This window comes from Silene latifolia, chromosome 9, assembly GCF_048544455.1.
Source record: "Silene latifolia isolate original U9 population chromosome 9, ASM4854445v1, whole genome shotgun sequence".
NCBI lineage: Eukaryota > Viridiplantae > Streptophyta > Magnoliopsida > Caryophyllales > Caryophyllaceae > Silene > Silene latifolia.
In genome coordinates, this window is record NC_133534.1 from 102,263,125 (window position 1) to 102,281,636 (window position 18,512).

General features: G+C 36.0%; 1 non-coding gene across 1 annotated transcript; it reads right to left on the bottom strand.

Moving 5' to 3' along the window:
- Positions 1-1,080: 1,080 nt before the first annotated feature.
- LOC141603577 (small nucleolar RNA R71) lies at positions 1,081-1,188 on the bottom strand. The gene has a single exon (XR_012525441.1). It is a non-coding gene; the product is annotated as a small nucleolar RNA R71 (small nucleolar RNA).
- Between the last annotated feature and the right edge of the window lie 17,324 nt (positions 1,189-18,512).

Consider the following 18,512-nt stretch of genomic DNA (forward strand, 5'->3'; position numbering starts at 1 on the left):
TTGTAAGATATACACTAACTCAATCCCATCACAACAATAAGTGATTGCATCTAGTAGAGAACATGTATGTATGATCAACTCCCATGAATCCCCTATGAACCCATGATACCCTAGTGATTTTAATCAATTGTTTACACCTCCATTTTATCTACCTTGCTTTGTTTTTGATTAGTTTTAATTGATCTCCTATCTCAACCCAAATTGTGACACCCTTAGACACGGCCATTTACAATTGAAAATCCTACATCAATACCCGTCCCTTGGGATCCGACCTTTGCTTGCCTCTTTACTAAGAGTAGTTGGTGAAGTTATAAATATTGTTTTGGTTGAGTAACTTTTGACGACGAGTTTTACGACACACAAAAAATGGCGCCGTTGTCGGGGACGGTGTTAACTTGATTTGATTTTCATTAATTATTTTTAGTTGTGTCTTTCTTCACCTCGGGGAAGTTAATTTTCTCAAGGTTGTTCTAATTGTTTTCAATTTGTTTGATATTTTGCATGTCTAGGAGATCACAAGGTAACTTGTTACCCATTGATCTTGAAATCGAAAGAACTTTGACCAACAATAGAAGACTTGCTAGAAATACATTGAGAGGTATTTGTGAGATTGTGGACATTCAACCAAATAACACTGAGTTCATCAACTCTTTTTCAAGAGAAGGAGAGGATAACCCAATACAAAACCCACCATAAAATCAACCCACAATGCCTAAATTTTCATCACATTCCGTACCAACCGAGGAGAACCTACCAAATGGTACTCCTATACCACAACATTTAACCGGTAATGTCATTGACAAAACCGCATTCATACAATTGGTTGAGAGAAGTCAATTTGGAGGGATGCCTAGTGAAGACCCTCATTCTCATATGGAGACTTTTTGTGACTATTGTGATGCAATTTCTCAAACCGGAGTTACTCAAGACCAAATTCGATGGGTCTTATTTCCTTTTTCTTTGATTGGTACCGCGAAACAATGGTTGAAGATCCTAGATAAGGCTACTCTTGGTATTGATTCTTGGAAGAAATTGGCACTTGCTTTCTATAAGAAATTCTATCCTCCGGAGAAGACTAACATGTTGAGAGCCCAAATCACCGGGTTCAAACAAAAGGGATGAGGAATCTTTGTATGAAGCATGGTAGAGATTCAAGGACACTTGTAGATCTTGTCCACACCATGGACTTAGCGAGTGGTTCCTTGTACAACAATTTTGGAATGGTCTATATGAAGACTCCCAAAACATTCTCAATATAGGATCAAATGGTATGTTCACCGAAGTCGATGACAATCAAACATGGAACAAAATTGAGGAAATGGCGGTCCATAACTCGCAATATAGTAGACCTCGGAAGGCTACTAGAGGAGGAAAGCATGAGGTGGACTCCATTACTCAATTGGGTGCTCAACTTAGTGCTCATATTGATACCATTAATTTGAAATTTGAGAAGGCCATGGCTAAACTTGAAGAGGCCTCCAAATCACCCAAGCAACGTGTTAATGCTATGGTGACATCATCATCAATTCCAAGTGGAGTATGTGATAATTGTGGAACTTTGGGACATTACCAAAGTGAATGTAGGGGAACAAGTGAACAAGTGAATGCTTTCCAAGCATACAAAAGTGGCACCCCTTATTCCAACTATTACAATGAGAATACCAAATTCCACCCCAATATTTCATACAAAAGTCAAAATGTTCAAAACCCTCAAACATACACCCCACCTCCAATGACAAACCAAGCTCAAAGACCCTTTTACAATCAAAACCAAAGTTATCAAAATCAACCTCCATACAATCAAACAAATGACCAAGGTTTTGATGTTCACAAAGCGGTCCTCCAAATGTAAAAGAACCAACAAGAATTTTTCACTCAAATGCAAAAGGATAGCCAAGAAAAAGAAATCACCATCAACAACATACTAGCTCTCACAAAGATGTTGGAAACCCAAATGTCTCAATTAGCATCTTTTAGTTCTCAAAGACAAAAAAGGCAATTACCACCTCAAGGTAATCCCCCAAGACATGAGTCGGTGAGTGCCATCCATTTGAGGAGTGGTACAAGGTACGAAGGGCCGAAGAGGCCCATTGATGAAGATGTTGTGAATGCTAGTGACAAGGAACGAGTTGAAAACTCTAAGAAAGAAGAAGAACCCACCACCATTCAAGAAGTTTCAAAGAAGAAGAATGAAGAGAAGGCTAAGGAGAAAGAGCCTATTGTGATTAGACTTCCATTTCCAAGTCGTCAAGCTAAGCCTAAGTTCTATGAACAACTTGGAAAGTTCATGGAGATTGTGAAGAACTTGGAAGTCTAAATCCCATTCACCAAATTGATTAATCATGTTCCGGCCTATGCGAAATACATGAAAGATATTCTTACAAAGAATAAATCCATCCAGAAGCTAGAGACTATTGCATTCACCAAGGTGAGTAGCGCCATCCTACAAGGAAGTTCACCTCCAAAACTAAAGGATCCGGGAAGTTTCTCTATTCCATGCACTATTGGCGACACTACAATAAACAAAGCTTTATGTGACCTTGGGGCAAGTGTGAGTGTCATGCCATACTCGGTGTGCAAAAGGCTAAGAATGGGAGAGCTCAAGTGCACTAATATCACACTTCAAATGGCGGATCGATCAACGAAGACACCTTTAGGGGTATGGAAGGATGTGCCGGTAAGAATAGGCAAGTTCTTCATCCCGGTGGACTTTGTTATTGTTGCCATGGAGGAAGACTCCAACATCCCTATCATTTTAGGAAGACCTTTATTACACACCGCGGGAGCGATGATTGATGTGAAACATGGAGAGCTCACACTTGAAGTGGGAGATGAAACAATCACTTTTAACCTTGACAAGACAATGAGAGCTCCCCGCTTACATGAGCCATGTTTCATGATTGATCATTATAGCCGAGAAAGTGATAGGAAGAAGTTGGCATCTCAATGCAAAGAACAAGCTATGGGTAAAGAATCACCGCCCATATGGGAGAAGAAAATGGGTAATCTCCAAGATGCTCCATCCAAAGAGCAAGAATGTTTCAACAAGAATGCGAGCTTGAATAGCTCACCACCACTCATGACAAGAGAAGAAGAAGGCCTCATCGACCATAATGACAAGAAGGAAGAGGAGTTGTTTTCATCAACTCATGACACTATTGGGGAACAAGTAGATGAAGTATGCGGTCTATGGGATGACGAGTTTGAAGGATTATTCAATCCTTATATTGGTAATGCTATGACCTAAGACCAAGGCTTTGGTGACCTTGTTAACTCAAATCATCACAATGAAGAACAACATATGCAAAGGTCTATTGAAGATCTTTATAATGACAATGAACAAGCCTTCGACTACTTCTTCAAGGTGTTGAGCAACATCAACAACACCTTGGCTATGCCCCCTTGACATCTCATACATGAATGAGAGTTTGGTGGAGTCCTCCCTAAACCACCATTTGTAAATATTCTAACCCCTTAACTTGCATTTTACTTATTGTATTCCATTTTTGTCAATTTTGGATTTATATTTTTATGCTTTGATCAAGATCATCATTTTGAGAGAAAGTGAGGGAGGGACTTATATGTTTATTGATGTGTAGTGTTTTGACATAGTGTGGGGATAGCAATTGCATAGGCTATCCAAGCCTTCGTAGTGCCCCCACAATGAAGATCAAAGGAACAAAGAGGAAATGACTTGGGTTATGAAATACCCACGGGTGGAATTGAATCCGTGCGGTACAGGGGTAATCCGAGCGTCTATGGAAGAATCCGCTCGTCTTGGCTACAATCCGAGCGTTCTGTGAGAAAAACGCTCGTCCTGAGAGAGCTGGAAAGGAAAATTTTTCTCTGACTGAAAATTCGAGCGTCTCCTAAAGAAATCCGCTCGTCTCGGTGAGGATCCGCTTGTCCTGCTTCTATTAAAATCCGGGATTTTTCCCTGACCAAGAATCCGAGCGTCCTCAACAGAATCCGCTCATCTCCTTACAACAAGACGCTCGTCTCAGCACGGGTTGCATTTTCTGAAACTGGCTGACAAAGAATCCGAGCATCCCGTGCTGCAGACGCTCGTCTCCCCTGCTGTAATACAAAATCACGGGATTAAAACCCCCTTTCCCATTTCATTTCCTTCATTCAAAACATAAACACACCTCCAAAACCCTCAAAACCCTCAATCCCTCCAACCATAAAAATTCATTTTCTCAAACAAATTCACCCAAATCAATTCCAAACTTCCTCAAAACTCAAACAAATCACTCCTCTATCAACAAAAAGCCATTTAAACATCCAAATCCTCAAAAATTGAATCGATTTTCTAGGGTTAAAGGCAAATTTCGAAAATCCTAAATCGATTTGGGATTCATTGAAGCTTGAGGATACTAGAAGAATTCAGGCAAATCATTGGTTGTTGATACATACAAGGAGAAGAACAATGGCTAGGACAAAAGGTGGAAGCAAGGTACCTACAAAACCAAACCTTTCCAAAAGGCAACAAACACTTCAAGCTTCAAAGGCTTTGGTGGTTCAACAAGCAAGAATGGAAATTCAAGAAACTCCTATTCTTATGGTGGAAGCTACAACTTCTATCCCGGTTATTGAGCAACTAGAAAAATATCCGGAGGTAACTTTCACATCCGACTCTCATAGGAAAAATTTTGTGTCTCTTGCTAAGAAATCGATTTTACCCACCAAGTTTATTTGCCAAGATGCCTTGACCAAATTGGGTGTCCTTGAAAGGACCAAGAACTTCTTTGAGTCTATGGGGTTGCTTACATTGTTTGATATGCAAGAATTGACCTACCTCTCCCTCACCTTGGAATTTCTAAGTTCATTGAAAGTTACAAAGGTGGAGACTCGAACGAACATTGAATTCCGCCTTGAGAATGTGGATAGGAAGATGTCCTTTAATGATTTTGGCAAAGTTTTTGCTCTTTATAATGACTCGATTTATGTGAAGAAACCTTCAACAAAATATGATCTCCGCCCCTTTGTGGAAAGCTATTACCGAGAGGAAATTCGAGTCCTTCTTTGAATGCCGTGCCTTTTATGTTCATCACCCGGGCATAAGGGTGTGGCACAAGGTAGTGGGAAATACTCTTATTGCTAGGAAGGGAACAAACCACTTCACCGAACTTGATTTTATCTATCTCGAGTCAACCTTGAATATTGATAGAAAATTCACCACGAAGTACAATATTCTTCAACTTTTGATTGAAAGGTGGCTTAATATCGATCATGGCAAGGAAGTGCGGCCTTTATAGTAAATGGGGGATTGGTAACTTGGCTGACAAAACACTTCAACCGGAATTTCAACAAAGATGGTACTTATAAACCGGTTAAAGGAGGCCACCTCATTGATCTAGCCACTATGGATCACAAATTCCATTGGGTCAAGAACGATAATCTTGACAACAAATTTGTGTGGCTTACAAAAGATGCCAAGTCCTTCATTCTACTAAACACAATTTGCCGACTAAATGTCCGTAGCCCACACTATCTTCTCCCACTCTCCGAGGAAGCCGAGTCCATAATGCAACACCATAGGGAGGCCATTGCCGAGCCCACCTCCTCTATTATCACTCCACCCTACCCGTTCACTTACCATGAGTTTCGACCCGAAAATGTTACGATAGGGAACGATTACTTAATCTTTTGATGTAATAAATGCACAAGCAAGCCCATGAAGACCGAGTCAATGCATATAGAGCTCATTATCCGCCCCTCTTACACCTAACTATATGAAAATGCATGATTCCTATGCTTCAAATATAAGCACCCTCACTACAAATGGGGTAGCTTTGAAAATGTTCAAAAAGAAATGCAAAAAGTTGAAATTGTTAAGTGTTGAAATGTCAAACATCGAAAGAAATGGCAAAAAGAAAGTGTTCTCAAATTTCAAATGCCATAAGAAATTGTGGGGAATAACAACAACAAAAAGCAAACTCCCACATGAAACTCAAATTCTATTGATCCCTTTTCCATCGTATCCACTTTTGTGCATGGTAGAAAGGAGACGACCCTTCTTCTTGTCTAGGCAAGAAGGGGAATTCCGCGATCCTCCAGTGTTTTTAACACCATATGGAGTCTACTCTTGACGAAATCATTTAAAAATTGAAGACAAAGGTACCCTAGTTTGACACAACTTGGAGGTGATTTATTGGTATCCTTCTAGGCTTAGTAGTTTGAACAAATCGTATCTATAATGGAATGTGTATCCTTATATTGCTTTCTCTTTAGATAATTTCCGCCACTTAGATGAGGAAAGTGGCTATTCATTTTTGTAGATGCATCCATTACTTGTTTTGTGTGCTTTAATGCTTGGATGTATCACCATTTTGGCAAGCCCCACCTTGCCTTGCAAGAAGGCATCCTACCTCATAGTTGTCTTGTTGTGAGTTTAAGGGGCGGAGTGAGACCCGCTAATTGTCTCACATCGGCTATATTAGTAGGTTAGTTTGAATAAGGGTCCTAGTTTTTGTCACCTCTTCACTCGGGACGAGCAAATGTTCGGTTTGGGGATGTTTGATGTGACTTATATTTGAGCACATTTAGTCCCCGAATTAGCCTCGTTCCTATGCTTTATAGTGCATAATTGGGTCATTTACTATCTTTAGTTTCCCATTTTGTATATTCTTTGAGGTTTTGTTTCCTTGGTAGGAGAGGAGTGCAAACCCTGCATTTACATGGCGAAATGAAGCTAAATTGATCGCATCCAATGACCAAGCATCAAAGGGAAGATGATACTAGAAGGCCTATGTAGATAATAAAGTATATTGGGCAATGATGAAAGTATCCTTGCATCCTCAACAAGATCCCTGCGGATTGTTGAGGAATGAAGAGAAGAGAAGTTGTCTGACCCAGGATCCGAGCGGATTGCCAGCAATCCGGGCGTCTCCCTGCACCACAATCCGAGTGTCCCGAGCTTAAGACGCTCGTCTTGAAGCCCTAAGATCCGAGTGTCTCCTCTATGATCCACTCGGATCTCCTGACAGAACCCACCGTGCCAGCTTCCAAGCCGCTCGGGACGAGCATATCCATACGGGACTAGCTAAACGGAGATGCTCATCTCCTTGGAGAGGAGCATTTCCTCAACTTTTCTTAAGGGTCTTAATAGTAATTTATACCCTTTGTAACCCTAATCTTTAGTATAAATACCCCTTTGTACTACCTAGATTAGCATGCTCTCTCAATCAAGTTGTAATCAATTAGTAATCTCATCTTAATCTTGTAATCAACTCTTAATCTAGTATTAATACAAATCTCATTTCTTTATCTTTTCTTAATTTCTTTATTGTTCATCATTTATTTTGGGTAATTAGAAGATTATTTGGGTTTATTTGGAGGATTGAAAACCTTCCATCAATCATCAAGTACCTCTATTATTCTTTGCTTTATTATTGGGAATCATCTTCATAGGTATAATTCTCTCTTAATCCTTTTAATTATTGTTAATCATTTTCATTTGTTCATCATGTTTTGCCTTGCTAGTATGATTGATAACCTTGTTAACATGTTAAACTTGATAATGAGTGAGTAGTTTCCTTAGCTAGGGTTAATGGGAAATTAGTGGAAACTAACACGGGGATTGATTCATGCTTAATCTAATATGTTTTCATAATTAATTTGCTTGCTTGTTGCGATTCCAACTTATGCACATGTTATGTTTGATGAAATGCGAGCCTATGAATCCTTTCATTTTTTACCCATCACCTATCTTTTCAATGAGACTTGTAAGACATAAACCAACTCGAGCCTCATTATACCATGCATATAGTTGGATAGGAAGGACTAAGTCGACTTGTAGGTGTTGTACAATCTAATCGATTTGGCTCCGGGACCCAAACCTTCTTAGGGATTGTAAGATATACACTAACTCGATCCCATCACAACAATAAGTGCTTGCATTTAGTAGAGAACATGTTTGTATGATCAACTCCCATGAATCCCCTATGAACCCATGATACCCTAGTGCTTTTAGTCAATTGTTTACACCTCCATTTTATCTACCTTGCTTTGTTTTTGATTAGTTTTAATTGATCTCATATCACAACCCAAATTGTGACACCCTTAGACACGACCATTTACAATTGAAAATCTTACATCAATACCCGTCCCTTGGGATCCGACCTTTGCTTGCCTCTTTACTAAGAGTAGTTGGTGAAGTTATAAATATTGTTTTGGTTGAGTAACTTTTGACGACGAGTTTTACGACATACCACATGGTCTATCCTTGGTAGGGATATTATCTTCTTTAAAATCATCCTCATAAGGTAGATTCACTATATGTTTCTTTCTATTCCAGAAAGCATTAGGGTGTTCTCCACAAATATCCGTGAAAAAAGAATCAGACAAAATTTTAATCTTTTCCTTTAATTTAGGATTTTGAAGATGTTCTTCAATGGTTAATACATTAACTTCTTGTTTAAAAAACCCCAATTGGCTTTCTTTTTAAAACCAAATGATCATACATCAGATGCAAAATATTTAGACAAGGTTTTGTTATAAATTTAAAAGTTATTGAAGCATCGTCATAAGTTGCAACAATTTTTTCCTTGTCCACACAAGTAAAAGGATAAATCTTATTAAGAAATAGTGTTCCAAGAATAACTTGGGCAGATAATTTGTTTTTGACTAATAGAAAACTTAATGGAATACATTTCCCATCAACACAAAGAGAAGCTCTAGGAAGCTTAAATTTAATATTCAATTTTTCTCCTCCTGCATGAGAAAGAGTATGAGAGGTTTTTTCAAAATACCTTGTAGGAATTAATCCTTCTTGAATAACATTTAAATCTGCACCGCTATCTATAAGAGCAATAAATTCTTTTGAAAAATAATTATCAATTTTTAGGATAATTTTGATATACCATTTTTGACTAACAACAGTCTCAAGGGTTTGAAGAAATTCATTATTAAGATTTAGAGAGTTCACAGTCTGTTTACTTCCAACAATTTTGTCAGGTATGTCTGGATTCTTATTAGCACTTTCAGAATTTATCTGACTTTCTTGAGTCTCTTTATTCTTGGGAGCTTGGTCTAGAAGACTAAGAATTTCAAGATTAGATATTCTGGTATCTTGACTTTTAGTCTCATTCTTTAAATTTTTTATTTCTAGTTTAAGATTTTCAATTTCAGATAAAATATCTTTTACAGAAGTAGGGTGAGAATTTATCTGTCGTGTTTTTGGAAGATTATAAACTTCAGACATAGTATAAGGTTCTTTGTAATCTGTTTCCGTACGAAAACTAATTTCAGTATTAGAAGTACTAGGTTCATTGCCTATTTGATCTATTATCTTAGACCTCATTTCAGGGTCTTTGATAGTTCTAAGTAATTCAACCCATTGATTATTATCGAGAACATTTATTTGATTTTCTTCAAACTGAGATACTAGATTATAAAAATCATGATTATTAATGTTATTTTTGTCAAAAGATTTACCCTTTAAACAAGTTTCACATTCTGAGCTTTCGGATTCAGAGAGATAAGAATCATTATCCATAATCTTAACCTCATTATCAGAGCTGGAACTAGATTCTTCAAATTCCTCATCAGAAACTAGAAAAAGTTTGTATAACTTGTCTTTTATTTCATTATCAATATCAAGACTAGCAATTTTATTTTTGGTCCAACAGTCTTTAGCAAAGTGGCCAATCTTATTGCATTTATAACAGACAATCTGTCTGTCTGGTTTTTTATTTTTCTTATAAGATTTTCTAAAGACTTTTCTTTCAACCTTTTTATCCAGCTTGTCCTTAGAGTAATATTTCTTTTTCCTTTTTTTTATAAGTATTATAAGAATTATTAAAATGTTTGTTCTTCTTATGGGAAGAAGCTGGCACATCCATGCCAAATTGGTTACAAAATTCACCTAGTTGGTTTCTTTCAACCAAATTCTGGCGTTTTAATTGTTGATTTAATTTGATCTCATTACAGAGATTCAAGCCTTCTTGGGTACAAGTGCCTGTAAGTTTACCATAAGTATAATTATCATAAGGAATAGAGGTCATATTACCTCTGAGGGATTTTTTTAACCTTTTCAGCAAATAAATTGGGTAAACCATCCACAAATTTGGCTTTCCAATGAGTACTATTAATTCGGGGAGTTTCATAACCCTGCTAAGGAAAGTATCTTTATACCACCTAAAGTCAGTAAGTGTTTTACACCTAAGATTCTGTAATAAAGTTCTGATATTCTTATGATTGTCAGAATATCTTCCTGTAAAGTGTTCAACAATATTTATGGCTAGTGTATAAACTGCGTTCTCTTTTTCTTTACCATCAACATTGGTTGTAGTGCTAAGAATAGCATTCCTTCCTGTGCTAGATAAATAATTGTCCCACCAACCTTTAAGTTGGCCAGTGAATCCTGCAGCTATCATTTTAGCTATATTGACATCGGTATTACCAGAACTTTTGCAAATAGTCGAATATATGAGCGTTCTATGAATTTGATTATAAATTTGTTTATCAGTATAACCATCGATATTCCATTCATAGATACATTTACCACTGTAACTATTATTTAACTGGTATTCTTGTTCTTCATGAAGAACATCTATATGGGAAGGACGATTATAGTAATACAATCTCTGAGTAGGTTTATCGGCCCACTTTGTATCAAGTTTATTAAACTCATCCTTTATGACCTCCTTGTGGTCAGGGTTGTTATAAAAACGACTAGTAAAATCGTCACTAAGAGTTTTTAAAGATAGGCTTTCCATTTTTTCTTTAAGAAAATTTTGAACTTGTTCGCTCAGTTTTACTTGTTCTGTTAGTTTGGTCTCCCATTCTGGCTTTTGTTTTAACACGAAGTCCTTGATTACAGGAGGACCTTGGATACTAACAGCTGAAGAAGATGAATAAGAAGTTGACGAAGAAGTATCTCCTTCAGACGTAGTTCTTTTATTTAAAAGAGAAATGATATTATCTATTTTTTCGTGTAAAGAACCAATTTGTTCTCCTACTATTTTTAAAAATAGATTTGAATAGTTTTGTTGTTGTATCAAAACATTTAGATGAAATGCTGTCATAACAGTATCTTTATTGTCAAATAATTTTGCCAGGGCAATAAAATTACAGTTTTCCATCCTAAAAGATTGTAAAGGAGGGTAAATATCATTTAATTCATCTCCATTAGATAAAATATAATTTCTTTCTAAAACAGAAATGTATTATTCTACATACGTAGCACAAAACCAAGGTACAAAATATGTAATCTGGTTATGAAAAGTACAAAAGTCATAAAATTCATTTTGTATTGTTGCTTTTTGATTATCATCAAAATTTTTTAGGAACCATGTCCTGAAAATCTCCCATCTGGATAGCTTAAATTCTTCTTTAATCTCATATCTAGCTTTAGATCCGAAACTAAAATCTATTTTAGAAGTTTTTCTATCCATTACCAAAACTAAAACTCATTTGAGACATAGTCTCAACATTCTCTTCATTAGAGTGTCCCCTTAATATGTTATCTCTATGGAGTTTAAATTCATCCATTCTAGGTTCCTTATGTTCATCAAGAGATGAATCATCATCTCTAATTTCTTCTCTTATTTGAGAAGTTGAGTGTCTAGATGTACTCGGGCGATCTAGTATATAGTCACATGGAGATATATAAGATCTCGCAGAATTATATCTAGTAAGTCTAGAAGGGCTGTTACTAGTTCTTCTTAGCAGTCTATTAGTTTGATTATTACCAAAGTTTAAAGTAACAAATACATCACCTGTCTGTGTTACATCTAACAGATCTGTGTAAATAACAGGTTTAGGTGTCATAGCCCTTTTAATTTTCCAATTTTCAGGGAACGATATTTTTTCCCATTTAATCCTTCTTCTAGTCGTTATATCAGACTTATGAAAATTAGTCTCTATGACAATGGTTTCATTAATTGGTTTATCAGCCAATTTACAACAAGGATTCAGAGTATATAAAGGTTTAAAGTATATTCTATAACATATACAAATAATTTCAGATCCTTGAGCATAGTTATAACCATGTGTTTTAACGTTTAATGTTAAGGCATCTAATATATTATCATCACTTAAAGACATTGTTAAATTTGGATAGACATCAAAATAAACTGGTCCATAAGCCAGACTTGATTTTATGACACCCATGATTGATTTTTTTCCAATCCAAATTTCTTCCATCTCTTAGGGCTGCTATAAAGCTCTCAGGTAAACCTTCTAAGGTTAGTGGTTTAAAAGCCACTTGAACCAGGCCAATATGAATAAATTTGTGGTCTGACTTTTTATAAGGTTCTAAATCATGGTTGGTCAGTAATTGTAGAAACATCTCTTCATTATTAAGTGAGACTGCTTCTTCTGTAGTTTTGACTACTTGTTTTAAACCCAATTTTTCAAAGGTGCCTAGTTTATAAATTGTATTAGCACTTACTCTAGGAACATTCCAGTTATTAAGTAAATCTAGATCTTGACGTATATCAACCTCGTGACTAATACTGTTTTTAACAGTGGTTTTATTGCCAAGAAAATGTTTAACTATACTCATAAAGGTTAGAGAAACATTGTGTTGAACTATATCTAATTATTCTAATTAACTATCACCACCATGGCTCTGATACCACAAAAGGAGCTCAGCATACACCAATATCCAGCCAGATAGATTAAGGTTTTTACTAAACAAAGAGTATACTATCATTTATTATAACTCAATGTCCACTTATATATATATATATATATATATATATATATATATATATATATATATATATATATATATATATATATATATATATATATATATATAGGCAAGTTCAAATGAGTCCACCTAAAATGGTGAGTCCCCAAGTCCTAATCTAAGCCATTGGATCTTCTAAGATTGATGGTTGAGATTTGAAGCTTCTAAGCAATTTTGGATTGAAACTTTAATGTTTTATAAGTGAAACTTTAATGTGTGAATGTAACTTTAATTCTTTACGGTTGTAACTTTAATTTTTTAAAGTCATTTTGTAAGTAAAAATTTAAATTTATATATTTTTGAATATAACTTTAATGTTTTACGAGTGAAACTTTAATGCTTAGAAGTGTAACTTTAGTTTTTTTATGCCATTTTTAATATAAAAAATTAAATTTATGAAATAATATAGATTGTGACTAATATTATTTAATTTATTGTGGTAACTTTAATGGTATACGAGTGCAACTTTAATGCTTTAAAGTGAAACTTTAATTTTTTTAGGCCATTTTTAATATAAAAACTTGAATTTATGTAATAATGTAATTGTGACTAATCTTTATTTAATTTCACTGATTTATAAATATAACTTTAATGTTTTACGAGTAAAACTTTAATGCTAAAAATTGCAACTTTAATTTTATTTAGACCATTTTTAATATAAAAATTTGAATTTATTTAATAATGTAATTGTCACTAATATTTATTTAATTTCCTGATTTATAAAATATAACTTTAATGTTTACAAGTGAAACTCGAATGCTAAAAATTGCAACTTTAATTTTTTAGGCCATTTCTTATATAAAAAGTTTTATTCATGTAATAATGTAATTTTAACGGTTTCTATAACTTTAGTCCTAATTTATGAAACTTTATGTCCTTACGGGTGCAACGTTAACCTTTGACGACATAACTTTATTCTAATATGGTAATTTTGGATATATTAATTTGAATTTACATTTATTTTGTAATTTTAATCCATATTACTGTAACTTTGGTACTTTACGGGTGTAACTTTAATCCATATCGGTGTAACTTTAATCCATATCGGTGTAACTTTAGTCTTAACCACCACCGCCGCCAACTTTAGTCCTAATTTATGAAACTTTATTCTCTTAGGAATGTAACTTTAATCCATATCAGCGTAACATTAGTCTTAACCACCACCAACAAACCACGAGGCCGTAGATCTCGAAAAAAAACAAGATCTGAAAACCAACACCACCCATGCCGGCTTCTGACCACCGTAGCCCCACAACTACACAACAACAAACACCGATGAATCTCCTTCCCCTTTAATAAAAAAATGGAGCAAAATCAGAAAAAAAAACTCTAAATTTGAAAAAGAAAACAACGCCAAACACCCATCAAACCAACAACCATGCCCACCAACCACCCACCCATCTGACCCACACCCATCGCGCCACTAGCCCCCACACCCACGACGCCAACAGACCACACCACGACATTTCCACCACAACACACCTCCACCACAACACCTCCACCAAGCCACTACACAAAAAGGAAAAAAAAAAGAAAAAAAGGAGAGCAGGAGGGAGGCGACAAACGACGAGAAGAGGCGGCAGGGGAAGAAGAGGGGCAGGCGGCGGAGGACATTTGTTTCAGATCTGAAAAAAAGAAAAGAAAAGGGAGGCGGCGGTAGGTTGTTGTCGGGGTGGATATCGGTGAAGGAGTGGATATCACTGAAGGGAGGCGGCAGCATCGCTTGTTTTAATGGTGGATGTGGGTGAAGGGGTGGTATTGGTGAGTGGGTGGTCGGAGTTGTGGTTGGGAGCGGTAGGAGAAAGAGATAAAAATGGAGGTAGAGAGAGAAGTGGGAGTGAGGGAGGCAGAGTGAATGAATAATGGGTGAGGGAGATTAGGGTTTTATGTTGTAAGATTTAATATTGGGCCTTCATTTGTTCTAATCTTGATCATTCATTCTCCTAATCTAATGGCTAAGATGGGGACTCATGGACTCATCTAATCTAAGAGGACTCATTTGAACCTAATTCCATGATTAAAGGGGAAGGAGATTCATCGGTGCTTGTTTTCTCTGTTAAAAAAAGGAAAAAGAGTACAATATTCTTCTAACACGCAAACTAATAAGCTGCCTTATTAAAACCTTTCTATGGAAAACCCAGTGGGACAAAACCATGGATAAGGAAATAAAAAGAGTACAGCGCGTGCACACCCCCTCTGACGGTTATATCACTTGTAAAACGTCAATGCAACTCATGATGTGATAAACTTTCTCGATCTTGGAAATAGTTGTCATCGTACTTGATCAACTTGATAGATGTTTTCAAATAATATAAATTAATAGGAATCACTGATCTTTTCAAAATTCATAATCCGAAGATAATCATTTATAACGATTTTCTCATCTTCACTTCAAATAATCTCGTCACTTTTGTAATACTACACCTTTTGTTTTAATTGATCATATTATCAGCGATAATGTGTATGCATATGATATGTGACTAAGTTCTAAACTATATGATATGAAGTAATGCAGTGATGTAATAAGAAAACAATATGAATATGCTTAAATTAGTCTTTATATATGCACATGACGACTCAATAATGTAAACTGTACATTATTGCTTTCAATATCCATGATTCGAATGGATTTCAGGTTGATGGGACTTGTCGTCAATGCCATCAAACGATATTTATAGTCTCGACAAACTACTCTTAGTAGAGCGGTAAGTAAAGGTCGTATCCTAAGGGACGGGTATTGAATTAAGCTATCAAATGCTAGTGTTATATCTTTAAGTCACAATTTAGTTTGAGTTGAGAGCGTAATCTAAACTACTTAACAAAGGAAGTGTAAACAGATGGAAATCAAAACAAGAAAAGTAAATGGGGATGTAAACAATTGATTAAAGGCACTAGGGTATCATGGGTTCATAGGGGAAATCATGATGAGATCACATAAATAAGTTACATAGATGCAAGCAATTTATTGTTGTAATGTAATCGAGTTAGTTTATATCTTACAATTCCTAGGGAGTTTTGGGTCTCAGAGAAGAGTCGGTCACAACTTTACAACACCTATAATGACTTAATTCTCCCTATTCAACTATATGCATGGTCTAACAAGCCTTGAGTTAGTTTATGTCTTACAAGTCTTGTTGAAAAGATAAGAAAATCATGCTAGGTTGTCAATCAAGCATTTCATCAAGCATAACACGTGCATAAGTTGAAACTACAACAAGCAAGCATTCATATGAACTTATTAAGTATAGATCTACCCCATGATTAACTCCCCTAATCTCCCACTAACCCTAGTTAGGGAACTACTCAGCCATTATCATGGAAAACATGTTAATAATGGTGTCAATCATCTTAACAAGTATAAACATGATGGAAAAGTAAAGCAATAAATAAGGATTAAGTAAAGAGTAAAGAAATTCTACGAAACTTATGATAAACAATTGGAATGGAAAGAATAATAGAAGAAAACTTGATTGATGATGAAGAGTTGTCAATTCTCCAATAATCCCAAATAATCTTCAATTACCCAACTAGATCTAAGAATTCTTGAACAATATTTAAAGAAGGATTAAAGTGTAATTAAGCTAATTGAAGTCCAATCTACTCTACTAACTTGATTCTAATCTCCTATTACAAGTGAGTATTTATACTAAGTACAAGTATTAGGTTAACTAAGGGCTTAAATGACGATTAAAATCCTTAAATGAAGTCCAACGCCTTGCAAGTCTTGGCATGGGACGCACGAACTTCCTCTGACAGGAGATCAACTAAACTAATCAACAATATAAAAGTAAAGTAATAAAAATAAGCAACATGATTAAAAAGAGATGTAAACAATTGATTAAAAGCACTAGGGTGTCATGGGTTCATAGGGGATTCATAGGAGTTGATCATACAAACATGTTCTCAATTATAAAACAAGCAATTATTGTTGTGATGGGATCGAGTTGGTGTATAAGCTTACAATCCCTAAGAAGGGTTGGGTCCCAGAGCCGAATCGATTAGATTGTACAACATCTACAAGTCGACTTAATCCTTCCTATTCAACTATATGCATGGTCTAATAAGGCTCGAGTTGGTGTATAAGTTTACAAGCCTCATTGAAAAGATAGGTGATGGGTAAAAAAATGCAAGGATTCATAGGCTCGCATTTCATCAAACATAACATGTGCATAAGTTGAAATCACAACAAGCAAGCAAATTAATTATGAAAACATATTAGATTAAGCATGAATCAATCCCCATGTTAGTTTCCCCTAATTCCCCATTAACCCTAGTTAAGGTAACTACTTACTCATTGTCAAGTTTAACATGCTAACAAGGTTGTCAATCATACTAGCAAGGCAAAACATGATGAATAAATGAAAGTGATTAACAATAATTAAACAAGGTTAAGAGAGAATTATATCTATGAAGATGATTCCAAATAATAAAGCAAAGAATAATAGAAGTACTTGATGATTGATGGAAGGTTGTCAATCCTCCAAATAAACCCAAATAATCTTCTAATTACCCAAAATAAATGAAAAACAATAGAGAAACTAAGGAAAGATTAATATTGAGATTTGTATTAAAACTTGATTAATAGTTGATTATAAGATTACTACTAGATTAAAGGATGATTACAACTTGATTAAGAGAGCATAAAGAGGTGATTAAGAGATGATGCTAATCTAGGTAGTACAAAGGGGTATTTATACTAAAGATTAGGTACAAATATTAGGGTTACTAAGGGCTTAAATGACTATTAAGACCTTAAGAAAAGTTGAGGAAATGCTCCTCTCGAAGGAAATGAGCATATCCGTGTTCCTAGTCCCGTGTTAAGATGCTCGTCCCGTGCTGAGGCATGGTTGGTACTGACTTGTGATCCGAGCGGATCACGGCTGAGACGCTCGGCTTGAGCTGCTGTGGGACACTCGTCCTAGGCACAAGATGCCCGGATTGTGGTGTTGGGAGACGCCCGGATTGTGGACAATCCGCTCGGATCCTGGGATAGACAGCTTCTCTTCTTTTTGCTCCTTACCAATCCGCAAGGATCGTGTTGAGGATGCAAGGATTCTTTCATCATTGCGCATTTCACTTTATTATCTACATAGGCCTTCTAGTGATGTCTTCTCTTTGATGGTTGGTCATTAGATGCGATCAATTTAGCTCCATTTCGCCATGTAAATGCAAGGTTAGCAATCCTTCCCTACCAAGGAGACAAAACCTCAAAGAATATACAAAACGGGAAACTAAAGATAGTAAATGACCCAAATAAGTGCTATAAAGTATAGGAACGAGGTTAATTCGGGGGTTAAATGTGCTCAAATATGAGTCACATCAAACATCCCCAAACCGAACCTTTGCTCGTCCCGAGTAAAGAGGTGACTGAAACTAGGACCTTTATTTGAACTAACCTACTAATATAGCCGATGTGAGACAATTAGCGGGTCTCACTCCGCCCCTTCAACTCACAACAAGACAACCATGAGGTAGGATGCCTTCTTGCAAGGCAAGGTGGGGCTTGCCAAAATGGCGACACATCCAAGCATTAAAGCACACAAATCAAGTAATGGATGCATCTACAAAAATTAATAGACAGTTTCCTCATCTAAGTGGTGGAAATTATCTAAAAGGGAAGCAATCTAAGGGTACACATTCCATCATAGATACGGTTTCTTCAAACTACTAAGTCTAGAAGGATACCAATAAATCACCTCCAAGTTGTGTCAAGCTAGGGTGCCTTTGTCCTCAATTGTTAAATGCTTTTGTCAAGAGTAGGCTCCCTATGGTGTTAGAAATACTGGAGGATCGCGGGATTCCCTTTCTTGCC